This window comes from Falco peregrinus, chromosome 2, assembly GCF_023634155.1.
Source record: "Falco peregrinus isolate bFalPer1 chromosome 2, bFalPer1.pri, whole genome shotgun sequence".
Lineage (NCBI taxonomy): Eukaryota > Metazoa > Chordata > Aves > Falconiformes > Falconidae > Falco > Falco peregrinus.
Genome location: NC_073722.1, coordinates 21905756 through 21918832, shown reverse-complemented (window position 1 = coordinate 21918832; position 13077 = coordinate 21905756). Strand labels below are relative to the sequence as shown.

The 13077-nt window shown below is 37.4% G+C and overlaps 1 long non-coding RNA gene across 1 annotated transcript in view; it reads left to right on the top strand.

The window, feature by feature from the left end:
• Positions 1-271: 271 nt before the first annotated feature.
• LOC114013789 (uncharacterized) overlaps positions 272-13077 on the top strand; it is a 30069-nt gene continuing 17263 nt past the window's right edge. Inside the window, exons 1-2 of the long non-coding RNA XR_003556976.2 lie at positions 272-342; positions 8156-8307. This is a non-coding gene — a long non-coding RNA (uncharacterized LOC114013789). The remainder of the gene's footprint in view (positions 343-8155; positions 8308-13077) is intronic.

Genomic DNA, 13077 nt, shown 5'->3' with positions numbered 1-13077 from the left:
AATACTCTTGGTTCTTTGCTCTGGAGACCCTGACTTTCTCATGCTTGGAGGATTAGTTACAACCGATCACGTTAACACTGTCTTCAAGAAGGCGGAGTAGCAAAGAGGAGAACTAAAACATTGGTAGGAAAGATAGTTCTGCATTTTTCTGTTCTGGCGCAGAAACTGGAAAGGCTTTTCTTTCTCTTGCTGCCGGGGTTTCTGTTCAGGGCATTTAAATTCACGTTTCCTGTCATTTAACAGAAGGCATTAAGACTTTCTCTCCCTTTCCAGGTAATTGTCTCCAGGCTGGTTACTGAACTTCCTCAAGAAACAGGTTTTAAGTTTGACTTCAGTCATGAGGTAAGGCTTGGGTCTTCTGCATTTCAGGTGAGGAAGCCAAACACTAGGTCTTTGCCTAGATGGTGGTGTGGTTTGAGAGAACACAGTCTCCAAATGAATACATCCACATCTGTCCTAGAAGTGATACAAGCTGTGGTGTAATGAATCGGTGTCCCGTTGTGAAAGAGGTAACAAAGGTAGCAAAGGTGATGGTGTTGCCAAGTTTGAGATGGCATGTGTCGAGAAATAAATGTTGGGTACTTAGAGAATGTAATCATAAACCATGCAGAGGTTTGAGGGACTGGTGCTTAAGAAATAAGAGGATCCCTCGTGACTTTCCTCTTGCCAAGGCTGAAGATAAGACTGAAGCTAGGAATCTTTATTTCCACCCTTCTGTCTATCTACCATGCTAGTAATTCAATTAGGGGAACATAGATGTGCTGAAGACATTTATGCTAGAGTGATTAGCACTGTTCCTGTTACAATTAGGAGTAAGAAATGTTTACGAATGTCCTTGGAGTAAAAAGACCCCTAAGTAATTATTATTATAATTGCCCAAGAATTGCTTATAATTGCTGGACTTCCCAGAAATGCCTTTCAGAGGAAATCCGTGTAGCCAATTGTCTTACTGCCTTCTCAGATCAATATTATATTAGTCCCAGTGCACGGATATTCACAGGGCAAAGTAGCAAACTATTAGCATTTCATTAACAATATAACAATATACCACACTGCAATACTATTACTCAAACGATTGATGAGCCAGGTAGGACATACCTTCAAATGTTTATGAAGAACTAGTAATCTCCTCCTCTTTTTCTTTCTTTTTTTTTTTCCCTATTCCTTTTCCTCACTGCCTTTCAGACAAGAATTTGCCATTTTTTTCAGATTTCCATACATTAAACTCTTCCACTGATAACAGAATAAGTGCATCAGGTCAGCAACAGTGTAATTGTTTTCAGTCTATTTTTCTGATGAGTTTTAATACTAATATGAAAAAAAAAATCAAACCCAACACCTTCGGGTTATATGTGGACTGATTTTTTTTTTTTTTTTCTCCCAGACAAATTTGCTGCAAATTAGTGGCAGGTTTCTAGATGAAATATTTCATGGGCACTGTTGGGCTCCAATTTGTTTGCCCAAGTTCTTTGTAAGGGCTACTATCTGTCAGTGGGGCACTTAAGGTCTTCCAAACTCAGGCTCCATGTCAATTTAGATGAAACTGTAGCATCTTTCTGAACAATCTAGTCACTCATATGTCTGTTACAGAGAGGAAAAGAGGAATCGTATCAGTAGCATGACCTTGCTGAAGAACCAGAAATAACTCAGAGATGGAGCCACTGGTTTAAAAACATATATAGATATCTGTATTAGGATCTAATTACTTAATAAATACAGTAGATGCCCTAAAGATCCATCAGTCCGCTAAAGCAAAGTGAAAGCAAGCAAAAAAGAGTTTTACTATTTACATTAATTGCCAGAATTAAAACTCCAAAATTTTGTTCCTTTTTTCATGTTTAAGCATTTTCTACACATTCAGTTTTAGATTGGAAAAGGCCATGAGCATCCAGCACTTTCTATTTGACTTGAGGTTATTTATTCAGGAAATTATCTAAGATCTGAGGCTTTAAATTTTAGGCTTCTATCTTTCTAAAGACCAAGACATTTGGAAAATACAAATAGAGTGAGTATTTTTTTCAGTTGTTTTGCAGAGGAAATAATTGATTTGAAATCAAATCTGAATTTAAATGAATATGCTCTTTTGAAAAAGTAATTAAAGTTACGTTTTTTTGCAAAAGTATTGACAAGAATATTGTCTTTCAGATCATTTAGCAGCTTTGCATCTTTTATAAGATTGTCCAAACAGCTGTGTTCAGGTCCATGAAATCACTGTGTTATCAGCATACCTTTGGGGTTCTGGCTGGTGCATATTTAAAATGGATTTTTCCTCAAATGTTAAGGTCATGGTTTTGCATGGGACAGAGACCCCAAGAGGTTAAGATGAAATGTACTGCAGGTGTCTTCACATGATTTTCTCTGTTTTACCACTGCAGATATAAAGCTTTATGAATCATGAACTGCATTTCAGGTATGCATTATAGAAACAGCCTCTGGCTGATAGAGATGGAGATAACAGATTATTTTTATTTATTTATATATATATATGTTGGTTTGATTGCTTTGCTGTACAGAGCGTTTGGGGCTAGTTGTATTACAGATGTCATTCTTCTATTTTACCAATGGCCACAGTTGCAATGTTCAAAATTCATTCTATTTTTTAGAATATAGATTTATTTTCTTCTGTGAGAACAGAACTGAGTCCCATATAATTGGAGTCACCTTTGCTGTGAGGGGTAAGTGAATAAGATCTCAGGCAGCAAATGGAAAAAACAGCCTATTACAGACAAATAAAAATTTAATGTATTTAATACACTGTATTGCCTATACCATATTAATAACTACCATTAAGAGGAGGAGTGCTCCTTGAGCCCGCTCTTAGACTGTAGCAATTTCCTCTTTCTATTCTTAAGAGTTAGTCCAAATAACAAATACATGGATAGGCTCAGATTTGGTATGAAATTAAGGAAAATGGTAATAGGGTGCTATTTGATAGCCTGATGCTTCCAACAGCAGTTAATCAGATGATTTAGAAGGTGATTCTGTAAAGTTGGAGGGCTGATCCTGTGACTGTGGCATCTGCACCAGAGTCTATATTCTGGACCAAGACACTTGTACAAAGCCAAGAGCAAAAGAATATCTGCTATGTGACACCACTGAAACACAGCTGAGAAAAATGGAAGAAGATTTAAAAGTAAACACAAAACCGCCACCCCCTCAAAAAAACCCAAAACCAAACACCCCCCCCCACAAAAAAAAACCCAACCAAAAACCAAAACAAACAAAAAAACCCAACAAAAAAAACAAACCACAAAAAACAAGCCACACCACAAAAAAAACCCTCAAAACATTGTCTCAGAGCATATTCCTCAATTAACTAAGAATGTCATGTTACCAGAAGAGATTCTTGTGTTGGCACTGAAAATTTCCTTTACCACTGGTTAAACCTATTCCAAGTTTTAAAAACTTTGACTGATCCCTCTTAGACATGGGCGTGATGGAGTTTGGTCAAGGTGGCTGCAGTGTGGCCCCGCAGGGGTGGTCAAGGCTGATGGGGCAGCACCAAGGGTGGTCTTTCACTGCACAGCTCCTCACTCACAGCTCTGCTGCTTTCGGGAAACCAGACTGTATGTGTCAACACCCTTACTAGCCCGCTTGGAAACTTTGACCGTAACTGGGATGAACATTTGGGTTTGGGAGGACTTTCCATTCAAGGAATGGACTAGTTCTGTTATGAGTATAGATGTACCAACATCCGGTGAGATATTTTCAGGATTAGGGTGTCCATAAGTAAACCTGTTCTAAAGTTTCTGTTGTGCCTTTTGTTTTTAAGTAAGTATTGTGATTCAGGCTCTAAACTCCTTATTCAGTGCAGCTGGGTTCCTGATCTCCCCATACCTTTCTGGGGATCCTAGTTGAAGCAGAACAGGTAAAATAGGCAGGTGCAAAAATAATCTTTTTAATTTCAGCTGCCTTGGCCTATTGTGAAGTATTCTTGGAGCCCTTGTGGCATCAAGGTGGGGAGGCTAATGATGCTGCTAAGGCTTACAGCTACGAGCTTATCTTTTTTCCTGAGCTGGAATTCAATGAATTCAGTACTCTGTCATTTTGTCTTATCTATCACCCTATGAGATTCGTTCAAATATATCACATTCATCACTGGTCACCACAGGCATCAGCTTCTTTCTGCTACTGCAAGGGATACGCATCAGAAACCAACAAACAGGGAAGTGAAGGGGTTAAAGAAATCTAAGGATATTAGTGAAGGTGTCAGGAAAATTAATTTCATATTTGAGTTCTGGTTTTGTTTGCTAAGATCTCCAGGAAATGTTCGACATGTTATCTTAGCAATTTACACTTTTTTTGAATGTGATTTATCCTTATCCATTTACAGCAGAGTTCCCGCTGTTCACTTTATAGTTTTGTTTTTCGTTGTTTTGGTGAGATATGACATTAATTTGCCTTCACATCTTTTATTCATTTTAAGTATGCAAAAATCCTCTAAAATGTATTTCCACATGAATTCCAGAAAATACAACATATGATTTTAGTAAAGATTGGAGATATATATATACACACACATATATTATTAAGAAAGATAGGAATCTGTCTTGGAAGAAGATGTGACAATATTTGTATATCTTAAAGTCACACTTTAAAAAATTAAGGTGAAAGCATCTGTGAACCATAATATCTAACCTATTTGTAAACTGGTGGTTTTCCTGTTCATCCTAGAGCGATGCTTCGCATCTACCTTCACCAGTACTCACATGAAGGTTGCTTTGCAATGTGCAAGCATTCTTCCTGCTGACAGCTTACAGAATGACTTGACTCTTTGCAAATTGCAAAGGTCTGACCTGCAAGTATGGACATAAAGGTGCCCGTAATAAAAAGTGAATTTGCATGAGAGGAATAAATGAATGTATAAAACACAAAATACCACTCTACATTAAAATTGATTTACCACTCAAGCAAGTGCATAATTTCAGCTTTTATTTATGAGGTGTGTTATCAAATATACAATTCCTTTAATTTACAGTATTTGATGAGAATGTAGATCCTGTTTAAACCTGACTTAAACTGAATCTGATTAATTTGTTAAATATTCTGTGTTTTAATGCTTAATTTCATATGCTGCATAAACTGAAAATCATTGTTATATTTTCTGAAACTGATAGCCAGAATTTTCTAGTGTAAGGTCATATTTCGGCCTTTTGTGTAAGCATAAGTCACCCATAAACTCTTACTGAGAGACACCCAGCCCATTTCTATAATTATCCATGTGATATTAAACAAACCCAAAGCAGCATCAAGATAGTAATGGAGTTTTTTTTACTGTTTGTACTAAACTTCTACGTAAGTAATAATTTTATGTTACACTTTAACAAACCAATAGAAAACAGCCGAGCATAATGTTTTCAAGTATTTTTCTGCCATTCTATTTTCATTAACTTCAGAAGAAAAACGGAATTTCAATGGCTCACAAATATTTGTTTGTTAGGGAGAACAGTTTGGGTGTCAAGATTTGTGACAGGTGTAAATTGAATGATTCCATACAGTCTTAAAAATGACTCAGCCACAGCATCAAATCCCTTGTTAAGAGGTTCAGAAAAATTCAGAGCAACCTAATTTAGCATCACTTTAGAAACCTTTACCTTTTCACTAAAATTGATGAACAGAGGAACGATGGTGGATCTGTCATATCCATGCTACTTTCACTGGAAAGCTATTATACTCATAGAAATTGTCCTAGCGCCTCTCATTACTCAAAAAGCAGAATCTTTGCGAGTGTTCAGCCCTTCAAAACACAGCAGACTTTTCCCATAAACCAAATACCATAAATATTTTTCCATAAGATCCCGTATTGTGATGGTTATCTGAAGTATCTGCAAGAGCTTAAGACTTCCAAGCCAAATATATGACCAAAAATATCCTTGTCAACTTCACCCATATCAATTTCATCCTTGGCTTGACCTACAAATAGTACGACTGCTGGCAGTCTGAGCTTGCTTTCCGGTATATGTGTCTCTATTCCCAAGGAAAGAGAGGAAACGGCTTCTAAGAATGGCATTGCAACACACACTGTGCAATGCATGGGTGGCAGCCTCAGCAGATGAATTGAACATAGCCCTCTTTCATGAGTTTTGCTACAGATTTAGTAACCAATACCCTCTGACTGATCTATCTGGAATACCTGAGCGCCTCGACCACCTTTCAAACACTGTGAGAAATGTGGTATGAATCGACAGATTACAATATACAGAAGACAACACAGATGAAGCTGTCAATCTGAACAGAGAGAACCATCCTCTGAATACAGCACACGTGCTCTGATACGCTGCTGATGCCTTGTCTGCTGCTGAACCAAACCTAAGAGCACTTGACACCCCATGTGTCAAAATGGCAAACAATGATGCTTCTCTGAAAACACACTGCAGCTGTGAACATGACATCTGACGTTACAGACTCATAGCAGAAATATAAAAGCCCACCAAAGTTTCTCCCTTGTTAGTAGGTGCCATGTTGTACCAGTATGTATATGGAAGATGTCCAGGTGGTTCCAACCCTTACAGCAAGACCAAGACTTGGAATCATCCCTCCTCACTCACTCTTCAGAAAAACTCATAGTAAAAAATAAAACTCATCTTCTACCCATTCTTATTAGGCCGTGATGTTACATCTTATAAATGACCATTCCTTCTTCTGTTGCTTGTCTAGTATTTTCAGTGTGCCATGTGTTAATCCTGTTAGCTTCTGAGATCCAGTGCAATGGTTATTGAAATGGTATGGCTCGTAACATCAGGAAGCAGTAAAAATTCATGGCTTTCAGTTAAATTTTAATGTGACCCATATTCATCCATATGCTGATTCTGTAGATCACACGCTACAGATGCTTATAGGCTACGTCATTCAGGATGTTGTGAACATTTCCAGGACTTTAAAGAGAAATAGATGGAAAATTACAGCTTTCATTTACTTTTGTGAGATATTAAAGCAGTTTGTAAAAACAAATTACAGCAATCTCCCATTCCCTGTTCTTTTTAACCTGAACAAAAATTTGAGATTGCCATGTATTAATTTGGTGAATAAAATGTCAGTGCAATTGTGCTTTACAATGCCAATTAATCTGCCTTTTAATATAGGAAAAAATCACTGTTGCTAATGGTAATCCTTAAAAAGCAAAGTTTACTGACAGATTGAAACCCGCACTTTAACTGATGGATATAAAAATGTTCTAATGCAGGTGTGTACCAACACCCTGAACTGAAGAAGTAAAAAGGAAAATTTAAAATCTGTATGGTTGTACTTGTTTTAGATTTGATTATCAGTGGAATGGTTTTATTGGTCCCTGAGATACTTTTAAAATGTTCTGGTTAGTTATATCACCTCTGTGATGCATGGTTAGGTCACAGCAGTTCTCAAGCCTTGCAATACCATTTGTGCCACTGGTGTGAGGTCTCTTTGTCCAGAACTCATTGGAAAAGAAAAATAAATAGAATCCAGAAAATGAAACCATTTAATTAAAAGGTTTTTGTTTGTTTTCTCTGTTGGAGTGGCCAAATTGATGAACTAGTAGAGCTAAAAGAGCACTAGCACTAGCAAGACTGATTAGATTAAGTCCTGTTACAAAGAAAGGACAGGAATGAGAAAAAAATCGAGCCCCTCCTTTTAGAAACTGATGGAAACTGGACTTGTGAGTGTTTGCAAGTGAGGAAAGTGTTTCCTTGTAGACACTTGTGTTTCTAGCGGCATGCCTGTTTGGTGTCAGCTTTTAGGGTACAGTAAGTACGCAGGTATTCTGTATCAGGTGGTCATTGCTAATGAATTTGGAGATGTAGTGGGCTGTCTCTGGGGCAAAAAGGAGCTGAAAGAAGGGTAAGCAAAGAAAAAAAACATTTCTAGTTATGACTGTTGTTTGTGTTTACCAGTCCAGTGCAAACTTTTGTATTATCATAAACATTGGGATAAAAGTAGGCCTTTACTCAAACAGTGAAAATAATCTTTGGGCTCTGTTTTGGATTAGCTGCAAATATCCAGCCACATGAACATGGCAGATGGTCAGTGGAAGCTGGAGGTAAGGCTGGGTAAACCTAGAGACACCAAGTGTTTCACTTTCATGTAGCTGGCCTGAACGGCTCATCTTCCTCTCTCTATGTCCAGGAATTAAGGTCTAAGTGTTAGAAGGGATCTGAGCTTGGAAATACTTAATTTACAGCCACCTGCCCCCAGAGTCTGTGATGGGAGAGTCATCCAGAAGCCCCATGCTGAGCAGGAGAAGACGAGGTACTCTTCATGTGCCATATTTTAGAAGTCTTTAAAAGGAGAAGAATGAGCATTGTGAGGATTGAAACAGGACTCAGACCTGAGGTAAATGCTTTTACTAGTGGCAAATAGAGTCACAATCGTGTCTTTATTTTCTGTCTAGTTTCTGAATTTTATGTTCTTGCTGCTCTGGGGCCTCAAAGTGGCTCCTGTAGACTGGTGATAGGAGTGGAGGTTTGTGTGTTGGGGCATCTGTAGGGAGGGCAGAGAACTGGGGTTTCTCCAAGTAGGTACTTGCATGTTTCTACCTGAATGCCTCTTTGGTTACATGCCTTGGGAAGGAGCTTGTTGGAAGAAGGGTTCGCCGGAGTCAAGAAGGCGCTCAATATGAGTTATGCATCTTGCTCAACTTTATTAGTTTCTAACACTACTTATATAGAACTGATACACATGCATATTCGTAAAGCAGAAATATAATTGGTTAGTAGTCTCTAAACACGCGCGGTTCTCACCCCTAATTATCATGACTAAAATAAGCATTCTATCCATGTAGCTAATTGTGTTGCTGTGCTTCAGCCTTGTAGTTTGTTACTCCCTATTTTCCCATACCGGTCCCTATCTTTCTTGGCCCTGCACCTGCTTTCCCAGCAGCTGTAGCTTGTTACAGCCATGGCCTGTTGGCACAACATAATTACTTGGTCTCAGGATTCAAGAATAGCTCAAGGCTACCTTTCTTGTTAACTTCAGCACAGCAACTTCAGTACAATTCTGATTACAGGCCTATTCTAATACCAGGCCTGGATTGTGCAGATCTTCAGAGATTCTAAGGCCATGCTTCTGCAGCCATTCTTCTACAGGAGCTGATCTGTGATTCACATACCCTCACTTAGAGGTAGGAAGGATGTTAGGTACTCTTTTCCCCTGTACTTAGTATTTTCTATTGTCAAACTTGATGCTTCTCCCAGAGAGAGCTCTGATTTTGCATGTGTTTTCTTGGCTCTTCCTTTGGCTGGAGTGAACCTGGGTGCTGACTCCAGAGTCTGGGTTTCAGAGGGGCAGAGCCATCTGAGGAAAGGATATTGTAGCACTTGGGGCTAACAGTTCTTTTAGGGTCTCAGTTTATTTATCCTCTGGCATTCGCAATTTTCTGAACTAAACTGATCTAATAATTAATAAATCTACTTAATTCAGATTCAGTCCTGTTAAAGACAATGGGACCATTTCTTAATTCAAAAAATAGAATAAAATTTATGGTTAGTTATCATGTCTCAGCTTATTCTCTATCCATGCTGTTGAGGTATTCCTGCCCTGCTCACCACTGGCCACAATGCTGAACTTAGTTGCAAATGACATTTTTTCTTTATTTATTTAGCCTCAGAAATACTTAGGTAGCTTAGGTTCTTCTATGGATACATTCAGAATGAAGTCATAATGTAGTCCATAAATAAAACTAATAATATTTTGGTATTTGTGATTGTATGATGCCCTGCCTTGTGTTTTAGGGGTTATATTTTAAAACAGGACCAAATTCTGTTCTTGAAATTTTATCTTTTCAAAACAATTTAGAAACAAAAGTACTGAATCCTGATTTTCCTCTGAAAAGGAAAAGCAGGGTCTTGTAACATGCAGAGAAACACTCCAATGCACCACAAGCCTGTGCAGACTGATGCAACTGCTTTCCTAAGCAATGAGAGAGGAAGATGTGACATTCAGTCATTTTTAGCTCCTGTTTTGTTTCATTCTAACAGCTTTGCCTGTAATTTTTCCTCCAAAATACAAATAAACGTCACATTGATGAGAACACTGCCAAGCAGTGGTAGAATATGATTTGTTTTTTAGCACCAAGTATTTTTTTTAAGGAAAGTGTGTCAAGCATCATTAGATCTCATGAAAAAGTAGTCAAGAAATGGTTTGAGCCATACAGATAACCTAAGTCTCTTTACTAAGTTTTAAGGTGGGTTAAACATTAGCTTGTTCATATTCAGTATTCAGTGTGTCAAACAAAATATATGCAAGACTCAGTGACAGCACCATAAATGCTAATTGATAGGATGCTGGGAATGATTTTGTATCAAGTGCTAATCAGACTGTTTTCCCACTTATCCACATTACCGCTCAGTAACTGACAACTTTTAGATTATCTTGGATGTGTTGAAAGTCTGCTGTGCTTTCCGAGTGACTTTGACATTTGTGACCTGCACAGAATCCAGAAAACTTGAGCAGTAGGTTTCCATGTAGCCTATACTGAATAAAAAAAAAATATTCATTTACCATAATGAGAACTAGGGAGAATACCTATACAAAATATTACAGCTTTTTTTTTTTTTTTTTTTTTTTTTTTTTTAAACCTATGCAGTTTAAATTTATTCAGGTTATGGAGAAGTGTCATTTTATGGTTTGACAAGTCTGGTTCTGAATGTTCTGGGAGGCTTTTTTTGACTATGTCCAAGCAAAGATAAGATACATATATGCACACATTTCTGGAAGGGCTGAAAGTTCAAGTAACAGTAAACACTGAAACTGTATTATGTACCAGAAGCCACATTTACATTATGAACTGTGGAAATGAATAGCAGATCTGTCCAAGCCAAGTAAGACAAAATATTCTTACATCTAACGGGCTTCTTGGAAGGATGGCGTGAAAAGCATTTCCAGAGATTAAAGGTGCTCTGGTTTAAGTTGTAGGTTGTATTTTATTCCCTCTGTCACCCTTGACAGATTTTCTCATCACTGCTGCACTTTCTTATTTCTCCCTGTATGCATGTGTTTTGCATTAGTAATTATTATGATGCTGTAGCCAAATCAGTGTAATTTATTTCTGTACAGAAAACTATAGAAATCTTGTACATGGTTGACCTACCCAGAAAACCTAGAGCAACAGAATTTGTTTCCTGCAATCCTGCCTCACAGGGAAGAATGTGCTTTGGCACCTTTGCTGGCACAGGACTTCCAAAGTGTCTCTTTGTGCTGAGATATTAAAACGAAATCCATGGCATTCGTGATCCACAAGGCATTCATTTTGCTCTGATTCAAATGTATCCGTTCATTCTAATATTTGCCATCCTCCGCTTTAGGTCTTTTTCTGAGTCTAAAGAAAGCAGGAAAATTTCCTTGGAGTGGAAATGGCAGTGGTCAACCCCATGAGGCATCACCCCACCCGTAGGGTGACCTCAGCAGGGCCAGGCATGGGCACAGCGTGTCAGCTCAGGGTGCAGTGGGTTGGACCCACAGCTGGGGTGAGCGTGTGAGACCTCTGCACCCATCCCCCCAGCCTGCAGGTAGCGGGTGTTGGGCTACAGCCTCTTGAGATTGGCGCTAGGTGTTTAGGAATGTGTGGGTGTTTATTAACATTTCACAAGTGTCTAGTGTTGAGGTATGTATGTAGTATGACTGATATTGATCATGAACATAGGTTAATTACAAGTCATTAGTGAATCAATAAACCGCTTCAATCCCGATTTGGCTTAAGCTATGTGAACTGAGCAGTTTTTCCCTGTGACAGGTATCAGAAGTATAATGGTATTGCTAAGAAAGACTGTGACAAGTAAATAATACTTAAGTAAACTGCTTTTACATAAATTTATTATTTGTAATGTTAGAATGGAGTCCCTGCCAAAAGTTTATTTTTTCAAAAGGTATGCTTTGAAAATGCATTGGGGTTTTCTTTTGAAATTCAAAATCTTTGGTTTTTGATTGTTCCAAAGTGCTGGTAAGAATTTGTTAATACTAAGAAATAACAGAAACTATGAAATGCAAATATGACTTGCACCTAAAATAAAATTTAAAAAAACTTAAAAACAAAAATCAAACCCCCCAATGCTAAAAAGCTAGCACATCAAAACATTCCAGCTGTCAAATTTCATATTTCCACAACAAATCTTGTATCTTGGCTTATTGTCTTGGGTTTGTAGGGTTTTTTTAATTAGACTTTGAATTCTAATAAGAAGAAGATATGGTTTGTTTATTGGGGTTTTTTTTAACAGAAATTAGTTTTCAGGCCATTAGCATATTTATATAAGTAATATTGAATGTGACCCTTAGTTAAAAATTCACAGTAAATTAACTTTTCCCTTAGTATAAATGGTATTTTAGAGCCACTTTAATTATCTGTAATAGAACACAGTATTAGTCTGAGATAAATTCTCACAAGAAAAATTTTATATACTTATATCAATAAACTTAGCTGTGTCAATTTGACTTGAAAGCAACACTTAAGCCTAGAATTCAGTTCACAAAGAGTTTGAGCATTAAACTCACATCAGGGGAATGGCAAAATACTAAGCAAAAGTAGAGTATCTTTTCTTTATATAGTCAGATTTTGAAAGTTTATAAATGTGTCCGATATCTTCATGGTTAGACACATAAAGCTTACTTTTTAATTAGGTATGCATACATTATAATCCATTAGAAAACAAAATACAACCAATGTGGATTTCCAATACGCTGTTTTTCAAACATAGAGATACTAATTTGAAAAAATAATTTATGAAATGCACTTCAACTACAAATGGTACATCATAACGTTCCGGAAATGAATAAAAATGCTGGCGTTTCCAAGAATTAAGTAGGATTTTAGCTTCAGCTCTCCATCTCATTCCCCAGTAACTGAAATGAATATGTAATGCCTCAAACAAAGTAGTTTCATATTGTAATCTTTGATACCAGTGTGATTAAGAAAAGCATTAAGAAAGGTTGCTTCATATACAGTGCTGAAAAATCAGTACGGCTGGGGAGAATGATAAATACTGGAAGCTGCTATTAAAATAAAAGTAATTACCGATATATCTATATATTCATGGCACTTCTAAATTTATTTTTTGTATCATTGCACCACATAGCTGCTTCATAAAAATTCCACGTGAAATGAGTATTAGT